We start from the raw sequence: 27595 nt of genomic DNA, 5'->3' as shown, positions 1-27595 counted from the left end.
CATACTTCACTGTGTGGTATCATCTCATTGGTTTCATGCATGTCATGTTGGGTGTTTTCCCATTCAATTGCAACCATTGTGTGTGACGGACATGGGTTCATTAGCTTCATGAACATTGGGGGTGTAACATGTAATTTCCATTTCCATGTGGGTGAATGGGTTACTTGGTAGGGCTTTTTGGCTGTGGAGGCTGACCATTACGCACATGATTGGGGATTGTGAGGACCTGGTGGAGGGTGCCCCTGGTGGCTGGGGGGTGGGGGTGGTGGGAGACATGAGTGGGGGCCTGGTGGAGGGTGCCCCTGGTGGCTGGGGGTGGGAGTGCAGGGGGACATGAGTGGGGGCCTGGTGGAGGCTGCCCCTGCACTGCTGGGGGTGGGGGTGGTGGGAGACATGAGTGGGGGCCTGGTGGGGGCTGCCCATGGTGGCAGGGGGTTGGGGGTGGTGGGAGACATGAGTGGGGGCCTGGTGGGGGCTGCCCATGGTGGCAGGGGGGTGGGGGTGGTGGGAGACATGAGTGGGGGCCTGGTGAGGGCTGGCCATGGTGGCAGGGGGGTGGGGGTGGTGGGAGACATGAGTGGGGGCCTGGTGGAGGGTGCCCCTGGTGGCTGGGGGGTGGGGGTGGTGGGAGACATGAGTGGGGGCCTGGTGGAGGGTGCCCCTGGATGCTGGGGGTGTGGGTGCAGGGGGACATGAGTGGGGGCCTGGTGGAGGGTGCCCCTGCACTGCTGGGGGGTGGGGGTGGTGGTAGACATGAGTGGGGGCCTGGTGGAGGCTGCCCCTGCACTGCTGGGGGGTGGGGGTGGTGGGAGACATGAGTGGGGGCCTGGTGGAGGCTGCCCATGCACTGCTGGGGTGTGGGGGTGGTGGGAGACATGAGTGGGGCCTGGTGGAGGGTGCCCCTGGTGGCTGGGGGTGGTGGGAGACATGAGTGGGGGCCTGGTGGAGGGTGCCCCTGCACTGCTGGGGGGTGGGGGTGGTGGTAGACATGAGTGGGGGCCTGGTGGAGGCTGCCCCTGCACTGCTGGGGGGTGGGGGTGGTGGGAGACATGAGTGGGGGCCTGGTGGAGGCTGCCCCTGCACTGCTGGGGGGTGGGGGTGGTGGGAGACATGAGTGGGGGCCTGGTGGAGGGTGCCCCTGGTGGCTGGGGGTGGTGGGAGACATGAGTGGGGGCCTGGTGGAGGGTGCCCCTGGTGGCTGGGGGGTGGGGGTGGTGGGAGACATGAGTGGGGGCCTGGTGGAGGGTGCCCCTGGTGGCTGGGGGTGGGAGTGCAGGGGGACATGAGTGGGGGCCTGGTGGAGGCTGCCCCTGCACTGCTGGGGGGTGGGGGTGGTGGGAGACATGAGTGGGGGCCTGGTGGGGGCTGCCCATGGTGGCAGGGGGGTGGGGGTGGTGGGAGACATGAGTAGGGGCCTGGTGGGGGCTGCCCATGGTGGCAGGGGGGTGGAGGTGGTGGGAGACATGAGTGGGGGCCTGGTGGGGGCTGGCCATGGTGGCAGGGGGGTGGGGGTGGTGGGAGACATGAGTGGGGGCCTGGTGGAGGGTGCCCCTGGTGGCTGGGGGGTGGGGGTGGTGGGAGACATGAGTGGGGGCCTGGTGGAGGGTGCCCCTGGATGCTGGGGGTGTGGGTGCAGGGGGACATGAGTGGGGGCCTGGTGGAGGGTGCCCCTGCACTGCTGGGGGGTGGGGGTGGTGGTAGACATGAGTGGGGGCCTGGTGGAGGCTGCCCCTGCACTGCTGGGGGGTGGGGGTGGTGGGAGACATGAGTGGGGGCCTGGTGGAGGCTGCCCCTGCACTGCTGGGGGGTGGGGGTGGTGGGAGACATGAGTGGGGGCCTGGTGGAGGGTGCCCCTGCACTGCTGGGGGGTGGGGGTGGTGGGAGACATGTGTGGGGGCCTGGTGGAGGGTGCCCCTGGATGCTGGGGGTGGGGGTGCAGGGGGACATGAGTGGGGGCCTGGTGGAGGGTGCCCCTGGTGGCTGGGGTGTGGGGGTGGTGGGAGACATGAGTGGGGGCCTGGTGGAGGCTGCCCCTGCACTGCTGGGGGGTGGGGGTGGTGGGAGACATACATTGTTGATCAGTAGTGCAAGGTGACATGTGGGTTGGCTGGGGGGCATGCCCATGGTGGATGGGCTGCCTGCGGGACATGAGCAGGGGTGCAGGGTAGTCCCCCGTGGTGTGGGCTGCCTGCAGGGGCCGTGGAGGTTGTGGAGCGTACACCTGGGAGGACCCACACGGCCAATTCACGTGTGGTACTTCCCAGAACCCCTGAAATACACATACCCTGCTGAAATCGCGTGTGGAACTTCCCGCGCACCCCTGAAATACACGTACCCTGCTCGCACTGGGCCAATCGCGTGTGGAACTTCCCGCGCACCCCTGAAATACACGTACCCTGCTGAAATCGCGTGTGGAACTTCCCGCGCACCCCTGAAATACACATACCCTGCTGAAATCGCGTGTGGAACTTCCCGCGCACCCCTGAAATACACGTACCCTGCTCGCACTGGGCCAATCGCGTGTGGAAATTCCCGCGCACCCCTGAAATACACGTACCCTGCTCGCACTGGGCCAATCGCGTGTGGAACTTCCCGCGCACCCCTGAAATACACGTACCCTGCTGAAATCGCGTGTGGAACTTCCCGCGCACCCCTGAAATACACATACCCTGCTGAAATCGCGTGTGGAACTTCCCGCGCACCCCTGAAATACACGTACCCTGCTTGCACGGGGCCAATCGCGTGTGGAACTTCCCGCGCACCCCTGAGATACATGTACCCTGCTTGCACGGGGCCATTCGCGTGTGGAACTTCCCGCGCACCCCTGAAATATACGTACCCTGCTCGCACTGGGCCAATCGCATGTGGAACTTCCCGCGCACCCCTGAAATACACGTACCCTGCTGAAATCGCATGTGGAACTTCCCGTGCACACCAGAAATCCACGTAGACGGCCAAATCGCGTGTGGAACTTCCCGCGCACCCCTGAAATCCACGTACCCGGCCAAATCGCGTGTGAGACTTCCCGCGCACCCCGGTATACACGCACATGTATTTTTTGTCAGCGGGTGTCCGTGTTTGTGGGTACCCCTTTGCACGTCATTTGTCCTGGAGGGCCACAGTATAGGACATTCATCATGGCAGTATATAGGTGCTATTTGTTGGCGCACCTTTTGGCGCACATTTCTTACAGCCGCAGAGACGCTACCGCCTGCTTTCTTGTGGCGGTCGTGTTTGTGCCTGTGCACTGGTTTGAGCGTGCGCTTTTTTGCCCTATTCTATTCCATGAATATGTGTTGTAGGCGAGCGTGTGGGCGTTCCGCGCACTTGTGCCCTGTACTTCCCCCGTGACGCCCACGCTTTGGCAAGTTGTTCCCCATTCCGAGTGTTACGCCCGTGTTCCGCCTACTTTTGTTGTGTGCGATTTTCGCTGTGGCCTGTGCGATTTTCGCTGTGACCTGGCGCACGCACTTAGATGGCCTGTGCGCCAACGTGCGCTGCGCACTTTTTTATCGCACATCCGCTGGTTTTCTCGCGCACGGCCTTCCATTAATCGATGTGCGCTGCTTTTCGTGCGATTTTTGCACTTGCACTGCGATTTTCGCTATTCCACTGCGATTCGCACGTTTTTGCCCACTTGCGCCGCGCTAATTATTCCATGAATCGGCCTCATAGTGTCCTTAGGAAATCCATATTTTATTAATTACGGACAGGCTGAACAGGTGCGCTGTCCACGGACATTTAAACTCTTTAAAAAGAACAAAATTAGACGCAAACAACTCCATTAAAACTAACATAACATTTTTTTTATTAAACACATATACAGCAATTAAGAGAGAGAGGCGGAAGCAGACACTGAAACAAATAAAGGGGAATTAGGGGTTTCCACAGGCTGGTTGTGAGGTGATGAAGGGATGGAAGTTTCATCGAAACGCTTATGTTGTTCTTCAGGGTTTGGGGATAGTTCATTGGGAAATGGAGAAGGGGGACAGGTACAGGTAGTACAGTGGTATCTAATTTTTCCTTTGACGTGGTCCTCCACAAATTGCCGTAAACTATTGAAATTATCTTTGAGAATGTCCACTTTATCTTCTTTGCGTTTCAATTTTTGTATGGTCTGTTAAAAATAAATGTTTATATGTTAAGTACACATAAAGTTCTGACTATTAATTTGCTTATGCAGTGAAGTGTGTACCATTATTATCGCTATCTTCTGACATTTCCTCATGCAGAAAATTCTCCTCCAGCCACTCCAAAGTACTGCACATTTCTGTGTGAAAACAACACAAATACATTATTTGTTCTGCACCTCATACAAAAAGTATACAAACATATAAGAAAAATTAAGTTCACTTACTACTTTCTTGTACTTTGTATTTGTTGTTTTGTGTTCATCTATACTGTCGCTCCTAGCTGTGCAGTTTCTGTGAGGTAATTACGTTGGAGGCATATCTTTTTTTGTTATGGTATAATCCATTTCATTATATATATATTATTTAAATGGATGGGTGATGTGTTAGACTTGTAGGTTCCACTGCTTATTTATTATTACTTATAATGTGTTTATGTGCTGCTTTTTAAACCTGTGCAGTTTTTATATGGCATGATAAGAACAATTTCAGATACCCCCTGAGTGTTTGGATAGTGTTGATCTTGTCCGCGCCCGTCCGCGGACATACGCTCAGTCTGTGGCCTTCAAATACCATTAGCAGGGCGGTTCACTATGTTCTATGTTACATGTATATAAAGTAAGGAAATCCTAGTAAATGTTTCCTAAATTCACATGATCAAAGTGTATATTCAGTAAAAAAAACGTTTTTAAAGGGATGTTATCATTAAGTTGCGCTACTAAGAAAATATGAAATTCAGTAAAACAACTTTGTTAAAGGGACGTTATGGTTAAGTTGCGCTACTAAAAACCTGTGAAATTCAGTAAAAAACTTTGTTAAAGGGACGTTATGGTTAAGTTGAGCTACTAAAAACCTGTACAATTCAGTAAAAAAACTTTGTTAAAGGGACGTTATGGTTCCAAGTAAAACTGAAAAACCCTTGAAATTCGCCAGTTATGGTAAGCTAAGCAACCATAACTCATGCCACCACTGTGCACTGCTAATACTAGCACCCGGGACATCGAAGATGACATCACAAATGTCATTGATGACATCGCTGATGACATCACATGTCTGCCTCACCCTTTTTTCATTTACTGGCTGACATATGTAGGCCACATGGTTTTCTTCAGTTACAGTCAGGAACTAAAAATTTAAAAGGTACTATATTTGTACACTTTTTCTTCAAATATGTTCTTATAGAAATTCCCTTAGGGTGTAGTCACATCAGATGAAATATATACATAGGGGAAGACACAGGCTTGAAAGATAGCATTCATTTGTGTGCATGAAGATAATCAGTACAGTTATCAGCACTTTCTGATAGTTCTGTTGTTTTTTTATTACTGTACTTTCCTTGTATATGCTCATATTAGTATACATTGTACTCACACTACTTTCGTTAGGGTCCAGTCACATCATGTTATGCATATACATAGGGTAAGTAGCAGCTTTGAAACAGAGCAATCGTTTCTCTGCTTAAAGATAATCAGTTAGTTTATGAACACTTTCTGCTACTACTGCGGCTTTTTTCCTTACTTCACTTTCCCTGTATATACTTATATTCGTATGTGTTGTTGTCTCTTTGTGTTTTGTCTGTAATAATGCAGTTATGTAGTAAGGGGGTTTAATTAGCTACTTATCACATGTTTCACAGTACGCAAAACTCTAATAAGGAAGCAGTTATCATTTCACTATTCAATATGCCAAGATTATGAATATTGCACCTCCATCATGTATGCTGCACACAATGGCTATGTTTCTACACGTGTAGCTTAGTATACTGTATATAACTTCATAATAGAATGATATTCATATCAATGCATTGCTTAGTGCACTAAGTAGCTTATGATATCTATTCCAATGATCCTTGACACTTTTTTGTCAACATTATAATATGAATCCCTTGTACAAACTTTACATGAAAAGTAAATGAACATGTGATGTCATCAGTGATGTCATCAATGACATTTGTGATGTCATCTTTGATGTCCTGGGTGTTAGTATTAGCAGTGCACAGTGGTGGCACTAGTTATGGTTGCTTAGCTTACCATAACTGGTGAATTTCCGGGGTTTTCGGTTTTATTTCGAACCAGAACGTCCCTTTAACAAAGTTTTTTTACTGAATTTCACAGGTTTTTAGTAGCGCACCTTAACCATAACGACCCTTTAACAAAGATTTTTTACTGAATATATGCATATGCCACAGACAAACGCTCCACCTGACCACTCACTTGAAAATGCTACCTCTCCATTTGTTATTTAGTTGCTTCTCGCTTTATTTACCTTCTTTTTTACTTCTGCAGCCGAGCTGTGATGCTGTCACCACGCTTTTCACGTGGCGACGTCATCACGTAACAATGTTATTCCAACCATTTTACGAGTATATTTAGCTGCTGTGGCACGGATGTCCTCTGATGCAGCTTCCTTACACACTGCACGTCTTTTCTGCACATCTTGGGGTGAGTTAAATGACCTTTGCGAGTTAATGGTCTGTTTACACTTCTACATCAAATGGGAGTTGATGTTCTTGCTTATATTTATTTTTATTTTCAGTTTCATGAGTGTACATTGGCCATTTAGTCCTTTTGGACACCGGTTAAAGGTTGATTTAGTTTCATACTTGTCTCTTCTTCATGTTCACTTTTACTTGAGCAGACTTCTTTTACCTTATGAACCTCACTTTTCTTTTTACAGATTCTGATTTATTTTGAAAGTCTGACACAGGTATTTGGAATAATTCAGCTTTTTTTAGCTTACATTTTTAAATAACTTCTAAGTGTTACATGAGGAATTTCGCTTTCACTTAAGTTTTGAAAAATTACGTCCTATTTTTTTCATTATTAGTTATTTGGCTTGCTACCCTACAAATATTCTTTAAAGATTGATTATTACCTACTGTGTTTAACTGTTTTCTAACCGTTTTTTCTTTATGAATGTGTTGTGATATAACTATGTTACTCCTTTGGATGTTAATTGTGATATTACTCAATATTTGTTTTTTGACAGATGTAAAACATTAACTCCTGATGAGCGAATCGAGTTTCTTTTACCAAATATGCTGAAAAATGTTATGGAAAATTGGAGGCTTCAGACTGATTTATGAACTTCTGAGTATTATCCAGACTAATATGTTTGTACTTGAAATATATTGTAAATTGAAATCTTTATCTCAACATAGAAATCTGACTGTTTTTGTACAGTAAAAAGCTGTTCAGGGGACAGGGGTATTCGAGTTTTTGGATACAAGCTTCAGGAAATGGAGAAAAACAGAATGAGCTATGGCTGTTGAATAGAATCCAATATTGCAGATACTCCACCCGATACATATATAGATGCATTTCCCCAAGCTGAAATCAACACACTTATTAACCAGTGCAAGAGGGTCCTTTGGGGAAGTCGAGAGAAACAATCAATCCAAACAACAAAGACAAAAACTTGGTGGCCCCCACCAATCACAAGAGGTTTCTCAGGGGCGTATACCTGGCAGGTACTGTAAAAGGGGCTGGAAGAGCTGAGTCAAGGGTAGGCAGGCGAGGGAATAGCAGATTAACGGGCGTACCAGTATTAAAATTAAATATTCACCATTGGCCCCTGTGGAGACAATGAAACCCTCACTTTGTGCAAGGTGGCAATTTTGCTGGAGCAGTTTATGGCTAACGGCCTCTTAAAGAAGGGTATTAAGATGAAGCCTGTCAGAGGTCTATAAGAGACCTACACAGTGGAGTACAGAAAGATCAGAAGTCTATGAGAAACGTACACAGCATGCTAAGAAACTAGAGTTTGATGAGAAACCTGCCCAGACACTTATTGTTTTTTAGATATCCTCCATAGTCGAGTGCAGGAGAACCAGAGCTCTACGTAAGAGCAGTGAATGTTGAGAAACAAGTGTTCTAGAAGAAACCTTTAAAGCGAATCAGAGAAGAAATACTTCTACGAAAGGCCTTTACAGTGCACTGCAGTCTTAGAATTAGAGACATGGGAGAGCTTCAGAGGAATGCCATGAAAGCAGGAAGTCCAAAGGAGGGTTCAGGCTGTGAGTAGCCCCTGGAAGAAACCTTCTCAGGAACTGTTACTTTCATGTTGTATTGTAGCTTGGGGTTGGCCATTATAGAACAGGTTGTGAACTTTCTGCTTGGCAAAGGATTGGAACATTTGTGCATTAGTTTAGGACTAGACTGGAGACTAAGCACTCATTAAGATTAGGATTTGGAACTTTCTGTTAGGCACACCTTTGGACATTGTTTTGTAGATTAAGGTGTTCTTGGAGGTGCAAGTGCTCTTAAGCTTATGACGAAAATATTATCATTTGGACAACCAACTTTGGATGTTTTGGACACCAGGAGAAAAAAAACACTTTGGGTTGTCTTATCTATGACACTGTTTACTTTAGGAACACCACTATTATTCAGATTTTTCAGATTTATTCTTATTTGTAGATGTTTCCCCAGTTCCTGTAAGTGTTTGGGCCAACCCCTTGATTTATATAACACTACATAAAGCTATCCTTTAAGCCACATTTATCTGCCACCACATGTCACTGCTCGACTTTCTCACGGTTCTCAAAACCTCACGTGCATATTCAGACAGGAACTATGGAAACGGTCTGAGTCCTGGGGATGTCATCATTGGTGGGAATTCAAAGATTTTAAACACATGTCCAGTTCTATCCCTACTACTTGACCATACATAGTATGTGACTGTTACTGTAGAAAGCCAGCCTCATATTTCGTTAAGTCCCCTTTGGTCAACCAATGGTCTTTTTGTTGAAATTTATTTTGCGGAAGTCAAAAGCTGAACAGAAATATTTCACAGTGGTCTGTTGAGTCAGAAAGTCAATTTTATAGTTTAGAGTGTGGGATTGGGAATCATCACCATCTAGATTTTTATTATTTATTCAAATTTGTATAGCGCGCAGCAGGCCTGAGGCATTGTGGCGCTTGTTACAGAGGGTGGTAATCTTTGTTACAGAGTTATACATTTATACTTTAATATTTGTGTCATATTTACATACAATATACAATTACATTTGGAGGTAATTACAAGCGGAAAGAGAGTGGTAAGGATAGAAAGAAGAGTTAGTTAGAGAAGGAAGTTTTGAGGTTCTTATGGAAAGCAGGGAGGGAGGTTTCAGCTCTGAGGGTGGTAGGTAGCGAGTTCTATATTTTTGGGGCTGTGTAGGAGAAACAAATCCCTCCTGCTTTGGCTCTGCGGTTGTGAGGGATTTGGAGTTGGTTAGCGTACTGAGTTGTTGTAGGAGGCGTGGAGGAAGCTCTGGATATCGATTCTGATAGGTATGAGGGTGCGTGCTGTGTGGTTGATGCATTTGTGTGTGATAGTGAGGATTTTGAGTGTGATGCGGTCTTTGATCGGGAGACACTGTGCTGCCAGTCTGGCTTGGAAGTAGATCCTGAAGGAGATAAATGTTATATTCTCAAGTCTTCCTGTACATCCCTACCCTTTTTATGATGGCACAGTCTTCTAGTGGCAGGGACCCCCTTCCTGCTCATGTGGGTACCTCCTCCTCAATACAATGTAAATGTCAGCTTGACTAAGGTATATGATAAATCTTGCAGCCAATCCGTCCCTCCAAAAGCACTTGATGAGGAAAGTGTACAGTATGTAAAGCCACTACCTGTGGTGGTTTGGACTGAGAAGTAGTAGTGCATTTCCAGGAAATACAAATCCCTACTTCTATCTCAACAGATATCGCTGTTATGAGTTTGAGCAGGTATATGGTTACAAACCTCACCATTTGATTTCTACTAAGTAAGGGTGTGTGGGTAGTCCCCACTCAAAGGCACCTGAAAGCCTGAACCAGTGATGTCCATGTGTACCAGCATAGGCTGGACAAGCGTCAGCACTTTCAGCACACATCAGTGAGGACCAGCAGCAACATGGAGCAAATGTGGCAGCGCTTCTCAGCAACGGGAATCCAAAATGGTGGGCTGCTTTGAAAAAGGCTGGGCCCAGGGACCAGTGTTAAGGACCAGGAGACAAAGAAGGGCAGCTGGACAATTCGTAGTTCTCTCACTAGTGGTGTAATCCCCATTTCTGTGTAGTCAGGATGACTAGTTTATGTCAATTTCACAATCTTTGATCATGCAGCTGAACCTGCCGCTATTTAAAAGTTCCCAGTACATAATGGGATGTGTGGGATTCAGGAGTTGGAAGCATGGGGAGTTGGAGATTGCATGGCAGTGCAACCAAGAGGTTTTAAGTGTTAAGGAAGTGGTGAAGGATTATACAAGTCTTCTCATGGAGGTGGTGGTGGTAATATCTAAGAAAGAGGAGGTGGGAGGGAAGATTAAGGGGACAGCAGTTACCACAATGAGGTGTGCAAAACATCTAAGGAAGAGGAGATGTGAGAGAAACCCACAATTGGAGGGAGGGTGGTGGAAAGAGATGGAAGGAAGGAGTGGAGACAGCAGGCTAGGAGTTAAAGGAAGTTAAAAAGAGGAGGCAAGAGGTCCTGTAGTGCATCCCAATACCTACATTGGTGTGGCATGCATTACTGTGTGCATTCTGTTGGGCCGTGGCACTGCCTGCTGGCTGTATTCTGCTCTGCTCAGCACTGTCGATAGTCATAGGTTGCAATTGGCAGCGAAACCTACTCCACACCAACAAACGTTGCACTGCATATGTGTGGTTATGGCCAAACAACGTGCATAGGGAGCAGGAGGAATCTGGCATGAAGGGCTGTTTAGAAATCTGATACTGTTAGATGAACCCTCAAATCTTTTCTGTCCGCCTTAACTTATACCTGTGCCTTTCTAACTGTATGTGTACGGTCATTGATTTGGTTTATGAATTGCAGCAGGGGCAGGCTCGGACTGGCCTATAGGGCAATAGGCCCATGGCCGAACCAAAAATACAAAATGCTGGTGTGGGCCAGTTTTTTTGATCAAGTGGCCCACTTTTCCGGCCAATTCGGGCCAGTTTGTTGAGTGAATTCACTCTGCGGCTAGTAGTTTTGACCAGTGTTGCTGAATAAATATGCTTTAAAATGCACAATTTGCATCACACTTTATCAAAACACTCCCCCTTGGTTAATATTCAAACAGTGTCACAAAAGGAATGAATTACCACTTGCAACTGTGGGCCACTTTTTCATTGGTGCCCGAGACAATTTTATGACCCAGTCCGAAGCTAAGCAGCGGGACATAATGGAGGGGCGGGATGGTCTGCTTTGCTAGGCCTGGAAATGAATATGTGTGCCATTTGTGAGGGGGTGATTGGCAGGATGACTCAGTCTGTTTCTAGGAGTTGACTGTGGGAGCATAGCTTGTCTATTTTCGTTTACGTGAGGACATATGTCGATGAACATATACATTTCACACATGCTTGTGGTGCATTTGTCTCGCTTTCTTGTGACCTGCAAACAGAAACGTATGAGGCACTGGCTGGGAAGCACTATCCTGGCGTTGAAGATGTCGTGGGAGGTTTTCAGGAGTGACGGTTGGTGTTGTGTACGTGGTACACATAATGCGCATGCGCGGCCCACGAGCCGGCGCATGCGCACCAGTTTAATAAAGGCGGCGCCCGGCGGCAGTTGGAGCCGGAGCGCCGGAGCAAGCGGACGTCTCCGTTGTCTGTTCTTGCGCAGCGCCGCTACGCGCAGGGCCCAGATATAGGAGGGGCCCGCACTCCACCACCGTGGGCCCCCAATCACCACACTGGCGACGAGGTGGAGCCACGGCCCACTTCCGTGCCCGGCAGCAACGGAGTGACTGAGTCCGCCGTGTCACGGACCGACGGAGCACCGGCGGCCATTTTCTTTACCCGGTACCCGTCACACGTGGCGACCGTGGTTGCGGCCCAACAGGGTGCTCGTGCGCCACTCGCCAACGGCGTCGGAAGACCTGAAAAAAAAAAGAAAGCAATTTTTGGAACGCCCACAGTCTTGCTGGCGCAGGACTGTGGCAACAAAGAAGAAAGAAGGGGATTTCGCTCCCAACACTACCGCAGGGTCGAGACAGCCACCCGTGAGTACCCAGCACTAAAATGGGTGACGGTGCTGACGATGAGGGTGCCGCAGCCCCGATTCCCCGCAGAGCCCGCAGCTCCCTAGCCCCCATGCCGGAATTCGATGCCACTGGGCCCCCTTCCAAGCTAGGCCCGAAGTGGCTATTGTGGGTCAAAAGACTAGACATGTTCTTCAGGGCGGCTGGGGTTAACGATGATGACGAGAAGATTGCAACCATGATCTATTCGGCAGGCGCAGAAGTCCACAAGATCTACGACTCCCTTGTCATCCCCGTGGTCACATACGACGCGGTCAAGCAGGCACTCAAAGACCACTTCTTACCCATGGCCAATGTGGATTTTGACAGGTTTGTCATGGGCGCTGAGAAACAATTGGACGATGAACCCCAGACAAATTCTGCGCCCGCCTGAGACACCTGGCGACCTCTTGCAGATGGGCCGACGAAGAGGAAATGGTCCGCAACCAACTACTGCAGGGGTGCAGCTCCGGAAAACTTCGGAGGCAAGTGTTGAGGGAGCCTGGCCTGACCCTCCAGCAGATTCTAGACCTAGGCAGAGCACATGAGCTAGCAGAGGCCAGAGGCGCGAAAATGGACGCTGCCTCGCGACCAGGACACAACAAAGACGCGTTTGCAGTAGGACGGTCAGCTGCGAGTAGGTCGAGATGGGCGCCGAGAAGGCCTGACACCGCGCCCACTCCAAGCAACGCCCCATCGTGCTCGAACTGTGGGTATGACCTCCCACACAGCGGTGACTGCCCGGCGAAGTCAAGGACATGCGCTCGGTGCGGTACACCAGGTCATTTTGCCAGAATGTGCCGTGCGGCTGTCCCTGTTACAACAGCGAGAGGACCAGAGAGAGTGGGGCGAGGCGGTACTCGCAGAGTGAGAGGCATCTCCTCGATTGATCAAGGCCTGCTAGACCTAGACCTCGCGGAAGAAGAAGAAGAGGAGGAGGAAGAAGTCTTCTTCATCTCCAGCATCGCGAAAAGTTCCAGCACGAAGCGCCAACCCAAGTGCACCGTCAACATCAAAGGCACCCCCACCCCCATCCTTATTGACACCGGAGCCTCAGTCTGCGTGCTAGCCACCAAGCACTACATAGCCCTGCCAGGCCCACCAGAACTGTCAACATCAACGGCTAGGATATACGCATTCGGTGGAGACTCCCCCTTACCCATCCAGGGTGTGTTTGTCGCCCCAGTATCTCATGGACAGAACTCCATCAAGGCAAGATTCTTCGTCACCGACGTCAGCCCCCATTCTCTGCTGAGCTGTGCTGCGTCAGAAGCGCTTGACATTGTCCATTTCACATTTGGGGTGTACCACGCAGATCTGAAATGCATGCTACACAAGTTCGAGAGTCTCTTCAAGGGTATCGGCAAACTGAACGCAGACCCTATTCGCTTGCACATCGACAAGTCCGTAAGGCCGACAGCCCTCAAACACCGCCGAATTCCATTTCACCTGAGGGCACAAGTGGAGGACGAGTTGCAACAGCTAATGGACCGAGACATCATCGAACGGGTAGAAGGGCCCACTCCTTGGGTTTCGCCCATCGTAGTAGCCCCGAAGCCGAAACAACCAGGGGCCGTGCGCATCTGCGTGGACATGAGACTCCCTAATGCCGCCATCAAAAGAGAGCGCCACCTCACGCCCACCCTGGATGATATTGTCGGTGAACTCCAAGGCGCCAAGGTCTTCTCCAAACTGGACCTCAGATCCGGCTACCATCAACTGGAACTGCACCCCGAGTCGAGGTACATTACTACGTTCACGACGCACGAAGGATTGTACCAATACAAGAGACTTAACTTCGGGATCTCATCCGCGGCCGAAGTCTTCCAGAACGCCATAAGAGGAGCGTTATCCGGCCTGAGGGGTGTCATTAACATGTCCGACGACATTTTGGTCTTCGCCAAGTCAGAGAGCGAACACCTCAAAAGGCTGGAACGCACGTTTGAGAGGCTCCAGGCGGTAGGTCTAACACTGCACCAAGAAAAGTGCGAATCCCTCAAAGATCGGCTGGAATTCTTCGGGTTCACCTTTCACGCGAACGGCATTTCACCTGATCCTGGCAAAGTGAAAGATATAAGAGATGCACCTCCACCCACATCTCCAGCAGAAGTTCGGAGCTTCTTGGGGATGGTCAATTACTGCGGCCGATTCATCAAAGACCTGGCCTCCCTATCAGAACCACTGAGAGCACTTACCAGGAATGACATACCGTGGCAATGGACGGCGATGGAACAAAGATCGTTCAATGCCATCAAAGAGGCCCTGTCAGAGCAGGAGACAATGGCCTACTTCCACCCCAGCCGGGAATCAGAGATCGTCGTTGACGCCAGCCCTGTAGGACTAGGGGCAGTCCTCATGCAGGCCGATGAACTGGGTGCCATGAGACCCATAGCATACGCTAGCAAGGCCCTCACCGACACGGAAAGGCGCTACTCACAAATCGAGAGAGAGGCCCTTGCCATCCTATGGGGATGCAAACACTTCAGGATATATATCCTCGGCAAGCCTGTCGTCGTGGTCACAGACCATAAACCCCTGATTCCCATCCTGTCCGGCACTTCTTCCAAGCCGCCTCCCCGTATCGAAAGATGGATGCTATCGCTCATCGAATACAGCGTCAGGTTGGTGTACCGCCCAGGCACCCACATCCCCGCAGACTACCTGTCCCGCCACCCAGGCACGAGGGACGCCCAGAACCCGGTGGAGCTGTCTGACGCTGGGGACGCTGTGCATCTCGTCGTTGAATCAGCCCTACCAGTGGCCCTGTCGAGGAAGGACATTGCAGATGACTCGAACTCTGACGAGGCATTCTTGCGAGTGAAAAGAGCGGTAGCCACGGGGGAATGGCGAGACGTCCTCCTGAACAACGCCAGAAGAAACCCGGAGGTGCAGAGAGACCTACAATCATTGTGGAAGGCTCGACACGAGCTCTCGGTGTCCACGGACGGCCTGCTACTGCGGGGAGAACAGATCGTGATCCCCAGGTCCCTGGTCACGAGGGTTCTCCAGCTAGCCCACACAGGACATCAAGGCATGGCTAAGATGAAGGCGCGCCTAAGGCTCAAAGTCTGGTTCCCCGACCTGGAACACTGAGTGACCGAATTCGTAAAGGCCTGCATCCCCTGCCAAGCCGCGAGTCCGGCAGATAAGAGCCCGCCCATTCAAGCCATGACACGGAGCGACGTGCCGTGGGGTACCGTCCACGCAGACTTCGGCTCGACCGGCAGAGGCCTATACTTCTTAGTAGTGACAGACCAGTGGTCGAGGTACCCAGAGGTGGAACTCGTGGAATCCACCGCCAGCGATCACACCATCCTGGCCATGGACAAAATTTTCGCCACCCACGGCTTCCCGCTCGAGATCTGCTCAGACAATGGCGCCCCTTTCCAAGGGCAGCGTTTTGCCAGGTACTGCGCAGAACGAGGAATCAAGCACCGCAAAGTGACTCCACTGTGGCCGAGGGCCAATGGAGAAGTCGAGCGTTTCATGCGGACACTTAACAAAATTTTTCGCATCTCTGTCAATGGAGGGGAAGACCTGCGCCATAACCTGATCGAATTCCTCCGTGAGTACCGATCCACCCCACATCAGTCCACCGGAATCGCGCCCGCCGAGGCACTGTTCAAGCGAATACCCAGAGGATTGATACCGGAAACTGGAGAACGACGCCCAGGGGTGATTGATGACGCACAGGTGGCAGCGGACAGGGCCGCGAGAAACGAGAAGGAGACAATGAGGCGGAGGCTACCGGAAAAGGAGATAGCAGTAGGAGACACCGTCCTGGTCCGAAACAGGAAGCCGGAGGGGAAACTCTCAATGACGTATGAAACACACCCGATGGGAGTTACCCATGTCAAGGGATCCATGATCACGGCGGCGAACGCGCGTGGGACAGTGACCAGAAATGTGTCCTTCTTCAAACGCATAGGACCAGCAACATCTGAAGGAGAACCGGATCCTGGCCAAAGGCAGGCGGCAGAAGCGCCACCCGAGAACGTTGTACCGCCCGGAGACCCTGAGGAGCCAGAGAACCTCGAAAGGGGCCCGCCAAGGTATCCCCGCAGGGAAGGGCGCCGCCCCCCACAAAGATTCCAAGACTTCATTATGGACTCAGCGACCTGAGCAACAAAGTCTGTTAAGTATAAAATGTTTTGAGCCACGTTGGCCCCCATGTTTAATGTTTTGTTGTTTGAGGGGAAAAAGGAGGGATGTTGTGTACGTGGTACACATAATGCGCATGCGCGGCCCACGAGCCGGCGCATGCGCACCAGTTTAATAAAGGCGGCGCCCGGCGGCAGTTGGAGCCGGAGCGCCGGAGCAAGCGGACGTCTCCGTTGTCTGTTCTTGCGCAGCGCCGCTATGCGCAGGGCCCAGATATAGGAGGGGCCCGCACTCCACCACCGTGGGCCCCCAATCACCACAGTTGGGCCGTTGAATCATCTGCTTTGAGAGGATTTGAAGTAGCACAGCTGAGCCTTTGATGTCACTTCACGTGTCTAGGGTTTTGGCTGAATCGCTCTCCGACTGCCCGCATGTCCACCACGGACTGTGCCTTTGCTTAAAAGCGAACAAGCCCGCATCGTTTTGGTAAACTGTAGCTCTACACACTCGTTTGTTTGATGTCAAAATATTATTTAAGAAAATGCGACGGCAAGTTATGTGCAGCAGCATGCAAACAGGACAGCATAGAACGAGCAGGCCACAAGCTTTTCGCCTTTTAGTTATTGAAAAGAGAAAATGACTTTGGCAAGTAAGAATTGGTGTGGTGTGACAGTGGAGTAAATTTGCGGAAAATGTTGGGGGGGACATAACATCTAAGGGGCCCCTGCTAAATGAGTGGGCCAAAAAGAAATGCCACTAAAGTTGGGGGAGACAAACACCCTTGTCCCCGCCTAAAATTACGCCCATGTGCTGTGGACATGTGGAGAACTGGCATTAATGGCAGGAAGAGAGGACCTTTTATGTCTGGCTAGTAGCTTGCAGTATGAAAATACCTTGGAAGGAGAGCATTGTGCCCATTCATTTTCCACCATTTTCCTGAAACCCACTATACAACCAGGGCTTCTGGCTGTGTTGTTTAAAAAGGCCTCCTAATTACTGATAAGACCAGCGGCTATTTTTCTGATATTGCTATGTACATAACAGTCTTGGTTTTGTAAACTCAACAAAATAAAGAAAACAGTGGTGGGTCCCCCAGCTCGAAGTCGAGGCCGCTCTCCCAAATGAGCCCACACCTCCAAATCCAAATAACAAATCTGAGCAAAGACATTCACCCCTGATCCTCAATGCACCTCAATCCCCTGAGGGCCTACAGGTCACATCCACTGAACATGCAAAAAGGCGGCCAGAACACAGTCCATCCCTACAAGATGGCGAGGCCTCAAAACATACCTTGTTGCGTTCCATTGGCACCCTGCTTTTACTCGTCACGCACACAACTCCTTGTAATTTTGGGACTCGCCCAGGGCCCCGGATACACACTGCTCTGCTACAATGTTTAGGGTGGGGGGACACAGGTTTTCACTAGATGCGGTCTGGGCCAGTAGGAATCATTATCTGCAGTGCCACGCAGTTTTTGCAAAAATCCTGTCCTATCGCGCTGACTGAGCCAGCCGCCTGGATTCTATGTCAAGACAGGAGGCAAGCATTATGCTTCAGCTTCTTTAAAACTACTCGTCAGCAGTTTCAACAAATAACAGAAAAGAAACACTGAAAATGTTTCCAACTACTCATTTTCTTTTAAAACTACATTTCCCTCTGTCACTCTAGTCATTGACAGTGCTAGCCCAGTCCGTAAGTCACTTCCTGTCCACTAACTCCTCCTCTTCATTTTCTGCTCTTCAGCAAGATTAGTGCTGTTTTTCTTAACTCAGAACAAGTGGAATGTTTTATAGTGCTTAAGAAGTTAATATCGCATTTCCTAATGTTGGTTTTTCATGGAGAGCATAGGCCATTTCTAGATTTTATCACTTACACTCTTTAAGAGATCGTTAGATCACTAATAGCGGCGTTCCTAGGCAAAGTGGAGCGCAGCACCGAAGCGTTTTGAGAGGGAAACGGAACCAGTGTCATATACCCGACACAGCCAGGGGCCTGTTTCCTTCCTCAGAGAAGAGCTTAAGCGTCAAGCAGCCGAGAGAGAGCAAAGGCCCCCTCCCTAGCGGGGGTTGTGGCCTTGCGGAGAGTGAAAGGAGAACCCGGCTGCACATGTGATTAGTAACAGTGAGAAACGTGGGATCAGAACGTTGGGCCATCACCACTACAATTGAGCATTAACGCTTAACAAAGCAGACATAAAGCAAAAGCTCGGGAGCACTCAGGCTCTCAGACAGTAAAACACAGCATGCAGAGACATGACAAGGCAGTGGCAGTGGTGAGACAATTGATCATTAAGTTTGTTAATGTTGGCTGGGGAGCCTAGTATCAGGTGCTCCGTTTTATCATCATTCAGGCATTGGCCATGTGTGGCCATCAATGCCTGAATGATTAGATACATTTTATTCACTAAAGCTACAACCGTATCCTAGTCTCCAGTGAGAGGTATGAAGATCTGGGTTTCATCTGCATAATTAGTGTAGGTGACACCCAGATGATCAAGGTCGTCGAATAGAGGCTTTGTGAAGATGTAATACATTGTCTGTGACACACAGGAGCTTTGGGGTACTCCACTGGTTTTGGGATAGGGTCTGCTGCCACAGATGGGGAGAAGACTCTCATGATCCTATTGTGTATAAATGATTGGATCCATGCTATTGCATCCCGGGAGAAATAGGCTGCTGAGGCAAGGTGGTTGCAGAGCACTTTGTGGCCCACCAGATCGAAGGCAGCAGACAGATCCAGTAGTAGTAGAAATGCACTTTTTTCCTTGTCTTTGAGCTCATCAATCTGAGTCTTCAGATCAATCAGAGCTGTCTCAGTGCCATGTGTGGGCCTGAAGCCGGATTGTCGGATCCCAAAGAGATGATTGGTCTGTAGGTATTCATGGATCTGGAGGTATGCTACCCTGTCTAGTATCTTTAGTAAGAACGGACGGTTGTGATCGGCCTGTAATTAGTAGGGATAGATGGATCCACAGATTGTTTTTTTTAAGAGAGGGAGGACCTATGGCTCTTTAAGGTTGCTAGGGAAAGTGCTGGATGAGAATGACGCATTGATTCATTTTGAAATAAAAGGAGCCAAGTCTCTGGCAGCATCTTTGATTATCTTAGCAGGGAAGCTCCCTCCCTGGCACCTTGAAGGTTTGAGAGAAGCAATGATGTTTTCTACCTCGAGGATATAGACTTTGGAGGATTTGAAACACTGAGGCGGTTTAGTGGAGTGCACTTGCGTTTGTGGGACGTACCTATGGTAGCTAAATTCATCATGGATTCTGGTCCACCAGAGATTATCTTTTAAACAAGTGTCTGAGGGGGGGTAGGAGCCTCCATTTCTCTGAGGATAATAAAGAGTTCCTTAGTGCTGGAACTAGCTTTGTTAATCATTTTGTTGTAAGTCTCCTGTTTGGTGAATAATATCATTTTTTTTGTATTTGTATTAAGCAGGGCAATGAAGTCTAAGGCATTATAGACCTCAACTAGTGTTTCTGGAACAACAGAGTCCGGCAAGGCATTGAGGATGGGGATTACATGTGGTAGGGTAGCATTCACAGTGATATTTCGTTTGTTCCTAGTAAGGAGTGGAGGTGCTATTAGGTTAGCCTTGGTTGTGGGTATGTTGGCTGAGAGGGTGAGGATAGCAGATATTGATCTGTCCAGGTTTGTGGTATAATAGACATAATCACAGTTTCACAATTCAAGTCAGCAACCCTATCTAAGGTTCTACCTTTATCGTGAGTAGGCTGAGTGACTCTTTGAGTAAGACCATATTCAGTGAGGGCATTGGATACTGCTAATGCATGATGGTCATTCGAGTCATTAAAGCCTAGGTTAAAATCTCCTTACAGTAGTATTCCCGAAGAGGCTTTAGTGTTATCTGATACTATTGTTATCATTTCTTCCTCAAAGTGGCCAATGGGCCCTGGAGGTCTATAAATTAAATGAACAGTTAAGGTACGGGAGTTGGAAATAGGTATTTTAGCGGTTAGTAATTCGCAGGATGTAATAGTTGGTGAGGGGATACTCTCAGGTATAAGTTGGATTTAGCAATGCCACCACCTGTAGAGTCAGTTCTATCTTATTTTATGATCGTGTAGTTGTCTGGTACTGCAAGTCGGATCATGGGGCCTGCTGCTGCATGTAGCCAGGACTCAGTTATTGCTAGGAAGTCAAGGTTTTCGGCCGTGATTAGATCAGCAATGTCAGTAGCATGTGCCAACATTGATCTGACGTGGATTAATGCGCCTTTAATGGTTTGAGAAATAGAGTTTGCGGGTATAGAATTAGATTTCTTTGGTTTCAGTGTCTTAGTATCGTTATCTGTAGTTTTAGGCATATGTTTACTAAGAGTGTCCCTACTTTTGGTTGTGGCCTTAGATTTAGAACTATAGATGTTCAAAGTAGGTTGGGGGTTTGTTTTATCTTGGGTGTTGAGCAGTGGCTCGTAATGTTTAGGTAATCTGGATCTGAGTCTATTATTTCTAACTCTAGTAGGGCAGGGTATGTTAGGAGCAGATTGGATATTAAGATGGTTAGGCCATTGGTTAGAAGATAGCCGAAGGTCAAAGCCTACACGACTGATGTGTTCTTCGATGATTCAGTCTCTGGTATTAGCTTGGGTAAGAACGTGGTAGGCCTTATGGTTAGATGTTGGTAGTGATGTTTGAGGGGGGGCAGGAAGGTTGTAGGTTTGATTCCTGGTATAGAACGTTTGGGACGAGGCATAGTTGGAAACTGATGGTTAGTCTGTGAAGAGAATGCAACTTTAGGTTGCTGGCTGGTACTTAGCGGGGAGTACATCATAGTTAGCAATAAAATGGTGTAGGCATACATATTACATGTAGCCGACTGGTGTGATTTGCTGTGGTGTAATGGATCAGGGTGTCTGACCAAGCTAGTCATCACAGTAGTAGGTGAAGGAGAGCTATATGGGCATAGGCCAGTCATTGAGGTAACATGCTTCTAGTGGCATTGTGATATCCCAGACAAACTAGATAGCAGTTAAGCCGTATACAATTGATGCAATCATAGTAACATAGAAGACAGTTAGGCCGCATGCAGTTGATGCGATCATAGTAACATAGGCAAACTAATCAACGTTAGAACAATAACCCATTGGTGCATAAGTGATGTCATCGGCGTGAATGACAATTCATAACCTAGACAATTCATAACCTAAACAAATCAGTTAAAGGGCAATGTGCCTACACATATACTAAATCAGCATAGGTATGAATCAGATGCCCGTGAGGACTATACATAAATGAAAATATACAGAACTAGAATCATACATAAACAAGCATGAGTAGTAGACACAATTGTCTACAGTCTATGCCAAGAACACGGAATACAATGGAACCTAAGAATCACTGTGGCATTTCGGCGGTGTGGAGAAATGCAAACCGCCTTCTACAGGAAGACAGTTTTGGACCTTAGAACATGTAAATAGAACATACTCTCAGTCCAGTAAAATGCAAAATGAATACAAAAAATATGGACCTAAGTGTAACAGGACACAACTATCAGTGAGTGAACAACATGATTTGATATGCAAAAGACATGGCTATTTTAATTACCACTTATTAAAGGCATGCAACAAAAGTATCATGTAGAAGGAAGTTGGCTGAAAACTCATTGTAGTTCAAGAGTTCACCTCAAAGTGCTCCTGTGAGCTGTCAGTTCTGCTCGCTGGTTAATTCGGAGCAGATGCAGAGGGATCAGGTATGCGGGTGACAAGCTGGAGATATGCTCCTCTGCACGGCAGAAAAGATGGTTCCGTTCTATAGGGAATGGGAGGGAAAAGGAACTTGGGGGAGAAGATAGACAAGTGAGTCAGAAAAAATTGGCTCGTTTGATGTGTAGCGGAAAGGGTTTCTAAATAAAACGCGGCAACAAGAAATGCTGAGGATGTCTGAAAACTACGTAGGTGTCATGACTTACCCGCTTGGGCTTCCATCAGATCGCCATCAGAATATATTGAGCCAGAGCATCTGGCTGTATGCAGGAGTTCCTTGCTAGTGGTGGAGTGAACTAACGGTCTGGAGAAATGAAATAGAAAAAGGACTGCTCCGGACAGACAGGAGAGAGAGAGGTTGCTGTAAAGTAGAAGCAGACTGAAGAGTCAATTGCTCTGGTGCTGGGTGAAAATAGTGGTGCCATGTTGAGAAGGGGGCCAGGAAATTAACTCAGTATGCTAAAGGAAAGCTGGCTAATGAGTTTCCAGCTGAGAGAGAGGAAGAGAACCAGAGCTATCTAGCGAAGTGAGTGGCAATACGGTACAAATTACCAGAAAGGCATAGCGTAATTGAGTGCAGCTTCTATGGTGTTAAGCCTGAATGTCCATCTGGCCTCTTTATTTGACAGTTGAGTCTGTGGGGTTGAGACATTTTTAACAGTGTCAAGGACCTACCACGAAATGTCATCCGGCGAGTGGTTGTGCTCCATATAATGACCAACCATGGGGTCTGTAGCATTGTAAAGACTTAAGGGGGATTTCTGTACTCCTGCCCTCTATATGGTAGAGTAGAAGCACAGAGCACCCCAGCCAAGATTCTCTATGCGGTAGCAATGGATGAGCAATCAAGGCTTAAGCTCTCAGGAGGTGATGTTTGCTGGTTCTTAAGTACAGTGTAGTCCCCAACCCCCCACAAAGGAATGTCCACACACTATGTTGTATGGTAACACAGTCTTTATATAAATAAGGTTCAATATATATATATATATATATATATATATATATATATATATATATATATATATATATATATATATATATATATATATATACAATAAATAACACACTTTGTGCTTTGGCAATACTAATATGGTAAATATGTACAATGTCTATGTGGTACCACAGTTAACTCTGGACTCCTTTAAAATGCACCAACTGCTGGCAGTTTCCAATAACATGCAAATCAATTAGTAAAGTAAATCAACAATAGACATGGGAAGGAAGACAAATTGGGTTAAATAAATGGCAGAATACTTTGTCCCTACCAAAGACACAGTTCTGGTTGAGAATCCCTCCACCTGGGCAACCTGTAAAGTGTATCAACGAGCCCAGTCCACATATGTTTAATATAGTCTTGTTTCCTTCTAAAATTATTTACTACCCCAATGTACCTGGTTTAGCAGAGTTCTTCAATTGTTCGTCGATGGATCCCTCTTGAGTGGACTCCCTTTCAAGCAGGAGCCACAGGTCTTCGAGATTCCTACAAAGAAATGTGAACACTGTTGTTGAGGGAGCAGCTTCGACCTTCGCAGTGCTCGTCAACGATCAGTCGTGGCCGTCCTGTGAAGATAAGTTATGCGGTACACCTCGATGACAAGAGTTGGTTGCAGCAAAGCAGATTGATGAAGAACGTAGGCCCAGCAAGGGTGTTGGGTCGTCAGTGTTGGTGTTGATGATCGGGACTCGACCACGGCTGGCTTTTGGATCTTCGTCGGCGTCTTTGTGGAAACCCACCAGCAGATTCTTCTCGGTTTGTCAATAACTTCAACTTTCTCCGGTGGGACAAAGCAGTCAACAGTGATGGCAAGAGAGTCCTTGATTTCAAAGTATCTTAGGCAATGGAGCGTTGTGGCCCTGGTCGACAAGGTTACAGCGGTCCTCCGAACCTCGGTCGATGGTGGTGCTAACTTCAATGTTTCTTGGTGGACCCCGTCTCCGGTCGACAGCTGTTTGGGACTGACTACCAGGGTGTCTTGATGAAGATGAGCTGGTGCACTTTGTTCCCTTGCAGCTTGGGAAGTGGTCTCCTAGCCAGGTCCTCTCTTGGATCAGTTCTTGGAGACACGACAGCTTTCGGATTGCGTCGAAGGAAAGCAGCAGCAAAGCCTTCTTCTTCCAGCTGGGCTTCAAGGTTAAGCATCAAGTTTCGAATTCGGCTTCTGAACAATTCTGGTAAGTGAGAGGTCCCAAGATATACTGTTCTGTCTCTAATTCACACTGCTGAGCCAGGCAGCCAATCAGACTCCCAGTGCACTCAGGCCATTATTTTCCATCCAGACACCCACAACAAGGAATGTGGATTGGGGCAAACACTCAGCCTTTTAGCACACCACACTGTATTGATACCAGTTTCAGGAAGGGCTGTCTCATTAATTCTGTCACACAACAGAAACCAGACACCCAAAAGAGGAAATGTATATTGGTCACACAGTCCATTCACCCAGGTCCCACCCCAAGGGTGTACCCACAACATGCAGTCATTGGGAAGGCTCCAGCCAGTCTGGTCTGGACTTCCCCACAATACCATACATGGAACTTTCACCTAACAGCCAGTCAGGGTAAGGGACAGCATCAGGGCTTCCCAGGACTTTGGGAAAACAAGGCAACAGTCATCCTATCTGGAATCAACTGATTCCAATGACAGAGACTGGGTATGCCAAAATGGAAGATACTCAGAGCACCTGTCAAATTCAGCATGGAACTGCCACCAGCCCATACCCTGATCTGTGGGCCACACACAGGTGCCCAAAAACATACACTAAGGGGACAGGATTGTACCCCACCCATGGATGCCATAAGGGTATCCCAAGGGTCTGTTCATCACAAGCAAAAAGAGGAAGAGCTGCACTGCCAGGGTCCCACAGGGACTCCTGTGCAGAAAAACAACACAGAACACAAATGATAAGGGAGTACAGGACAAGGACGTGGAGGCCCTGTCCCTCCAATGCATTTCCAGCATCACAGGCATTTCTACACCTAATTCGTGACCGGTGTTCAATAATTCTTGTGTGGACAGGTCGTGATGTTTTTCCCACATATCATAGGCTGCAAGAACATTGGATACAGTATATGGCCCATGGTGTGTTGCAATTGGTGTGTTGGCAGAGTGCTCATGTTCTTCCAGCTATTTCAAATGACTTTGTCTTTTTGCAGAATTTGCAGATCGGACATATGCCACGCGGAAAATGTGCTGTGAGTGGTCTTAGGTCCAAGCTCGTGGTTGTTGACCTATTGGCCTTGGGGGTAAACTGAACAAGCTGGTCTCTCAAATTAGCGCTTAAAATAAAACATTGGTAATGGCTCATTAGGTAGATTAAGTTGCACTGGAGGTCAAAACTTGCGCATCAGCTTTTTGACAGAAAAAGTGTCAGTGCTGTAGGTAAGTACACAGACCAATTTGTCCTGTTTGTTATTAGATCTGGGTTGAAAAAAGGTCTCACACAGGGTGTATTTCGCTCTCTTGAGTGAGCGCCTCACATGTTTTATAGGGTAAACCTGTGCACGTAGCCTGGCTGCTAGTAGCTCAGCATTCTTATCATAGTCTGTCCAGAGGGTACAGTTGCGGCGAAGCCTATGGAATTGTCTATACGTTAAGTTCTCCTTCTGCACAATGCACAACAATGCCAAACTCTGTAAGTAACGTGTTTCTGGTTCACAGGAAAGAGAAAGTGAGACCGGTCATAAACCTGAAGGAGCTGAACAGTTGAATGTTATACCGACACTTCAAGATGGAAGGTTTTCCTCAGCTGTGGAACACCTTAAGGGAAGGAGACTAGCTAACAAGAATAGACCTAAAAGACACCTATCTCACGGTACCAGTACAAGAAAAATTCCAGCCATTCCTGGCATTCAACTGAGATGGGCAGTTCTGGCAATTCAAGGCGATGCCATTCGGTCTGGCATCAGCACCATGGGCATTTACCAAGCTCATGAGACCAGTAGCAGCAGCAATCAGGGAAAACGGTATCTGCATGATCATTTACCTGGATGACAAACTGCGACTGGTAGACAACAGAGAAGCTCTAAAGTACCAAACAACATGGGTGAAAAAGCTTCTTCCTTTGCTGTGGTTCCTAGTAAACAAAGAAAAATCAGGCATGACCCTACCGAGAAGGTTAGACTTCCTAGGCTTTGTTCTAGATACCAAGCCAGCGACACTAGAGTTGCCATCCAGAAAGATCTGAGACATCAAGAGAGAGATCATGGAGTATTCCTGAGCAAACAAATAATATCTCTGAGAGTCCAAGCGAGGATAGTGGGGCTATTAGCCTCATCTATAAAAGGCAGTTTCCCAGGGACCTTGCATTATCAAGCCCTGCAGAGACTGAAGATAAGTCATCTCGACCAGGGGTTGAAATATCACCAATCGATCCCGCTAGATCGCAAATCTATCACAGAACTAGAGTGGTGGTTGAAGAATATGGACGCTCATAATAAGCGAGCCATTTTCAGAGACCATACACAACTAGTTAGAGTCAGACGCCAGCAGAACAAGTTGGGGAGCAAGATCCAGCTCACTAGAGACAGGGGGGAAATGGAGCGCAGAAGAACTGAAGCTCCACATAAACTGCTTAGAGCTACTGGCTAGATCCCTTGCAATCAAAGCATTTACGAAAGGGAAAGGGAATTTGTGCATCCTACCGAAGATGGACAATATCTTATCAGTGAGGTACATCAATCGGGTAGGAGAAACGAGTTTCAAGCTCCTGGTGGAGCTGGCAAAGGATTTTTGGCATTCTTGCCTGCAGTCAGTCAGGGACTGCTGGGTACACTCAATGTAGTAGTGGACTGGAACTCCTGATACCTGACATACTCCAGCGACTGGAAACGGAACACAGAGATATTCCAACAGCTGGAAAAGTTATGGGGGCCAGTGAACACAGACCTGATTGTGTTGCGGCTGAACGAACAGAGAGACAGCTATTTCAGCTGGAGACTAGACTCGTCGGCCCTAGGAGTCGACACATTTCTGCAGGGTTGGAGAGGGGAGCTGGTCTACACTTTTCCCCCCTTCATGATGCTGAGCAGGGTCATAGCAAAGACATGGCAAGGAAGAGCAGAGCTGATACTAGTAGCCCTGATGTGGAAGTCTCAAGTATGGTGTCCGATGTTGATGGAGTTGACTGCAGATCTCCCGCAGATCCTGCTCACAGACACAGCTGGGTCATTTTATCCTCTGAGAGTGAAAGGGACTCTCCCACTAATAATATGCAGGATATCAGGAGACGCTGGGCATTGCTAGGCATTTTGAAACAAGCAGCGAAGCTCATCGCAGAGTCATGGGCACAATCCATATGGATGACACGGCTTGGAGGAAGTGATCATCCTTGTGCAGAAGGAAACATTTTCATCCAAATTCGTCCCCTGTAGTAGCAGTCGTGAACTTTCTAGCATCCCTGTTGGAGGACGTCAAGACCTTCAGGACCATTGGGGTCTTTAGGCCAGCAATATCAGTGGGGCATCTACCCATAGAAGGTGTTCTGATAGGAGAGAACTCAGCAGTAGTAAGGCTTATAAAAGGAGCCTGTTTAAGAGCTCCCCCAGAACCAAAACATTTGCCAACTTTGGGACGTAACTATAGTATTGCACATACGAGGGAGTTGGCCAGCCAACAAGTACCTATTCCTAAAGCAACTATCAGGCAAACTAGCCTGG

Source organism: Ambystoma mexicanum, chromosome 2p (assembly GCF_040938575.1).
Source record: "Ambystoma mexicanum isolate Mex_15411 chromosome 2p, UKY_AmexF1_1, whole genome shotgun sequence".
Lineage (NCBI taxonomy): Eukaryota > Metazoa > Chordata > Amphibia > Caudata > Ambystomatidae > Ambystoma > Ambystoma mexicanum.
This window is presented reverse-complemented; position numbering follows the sequence as displayed.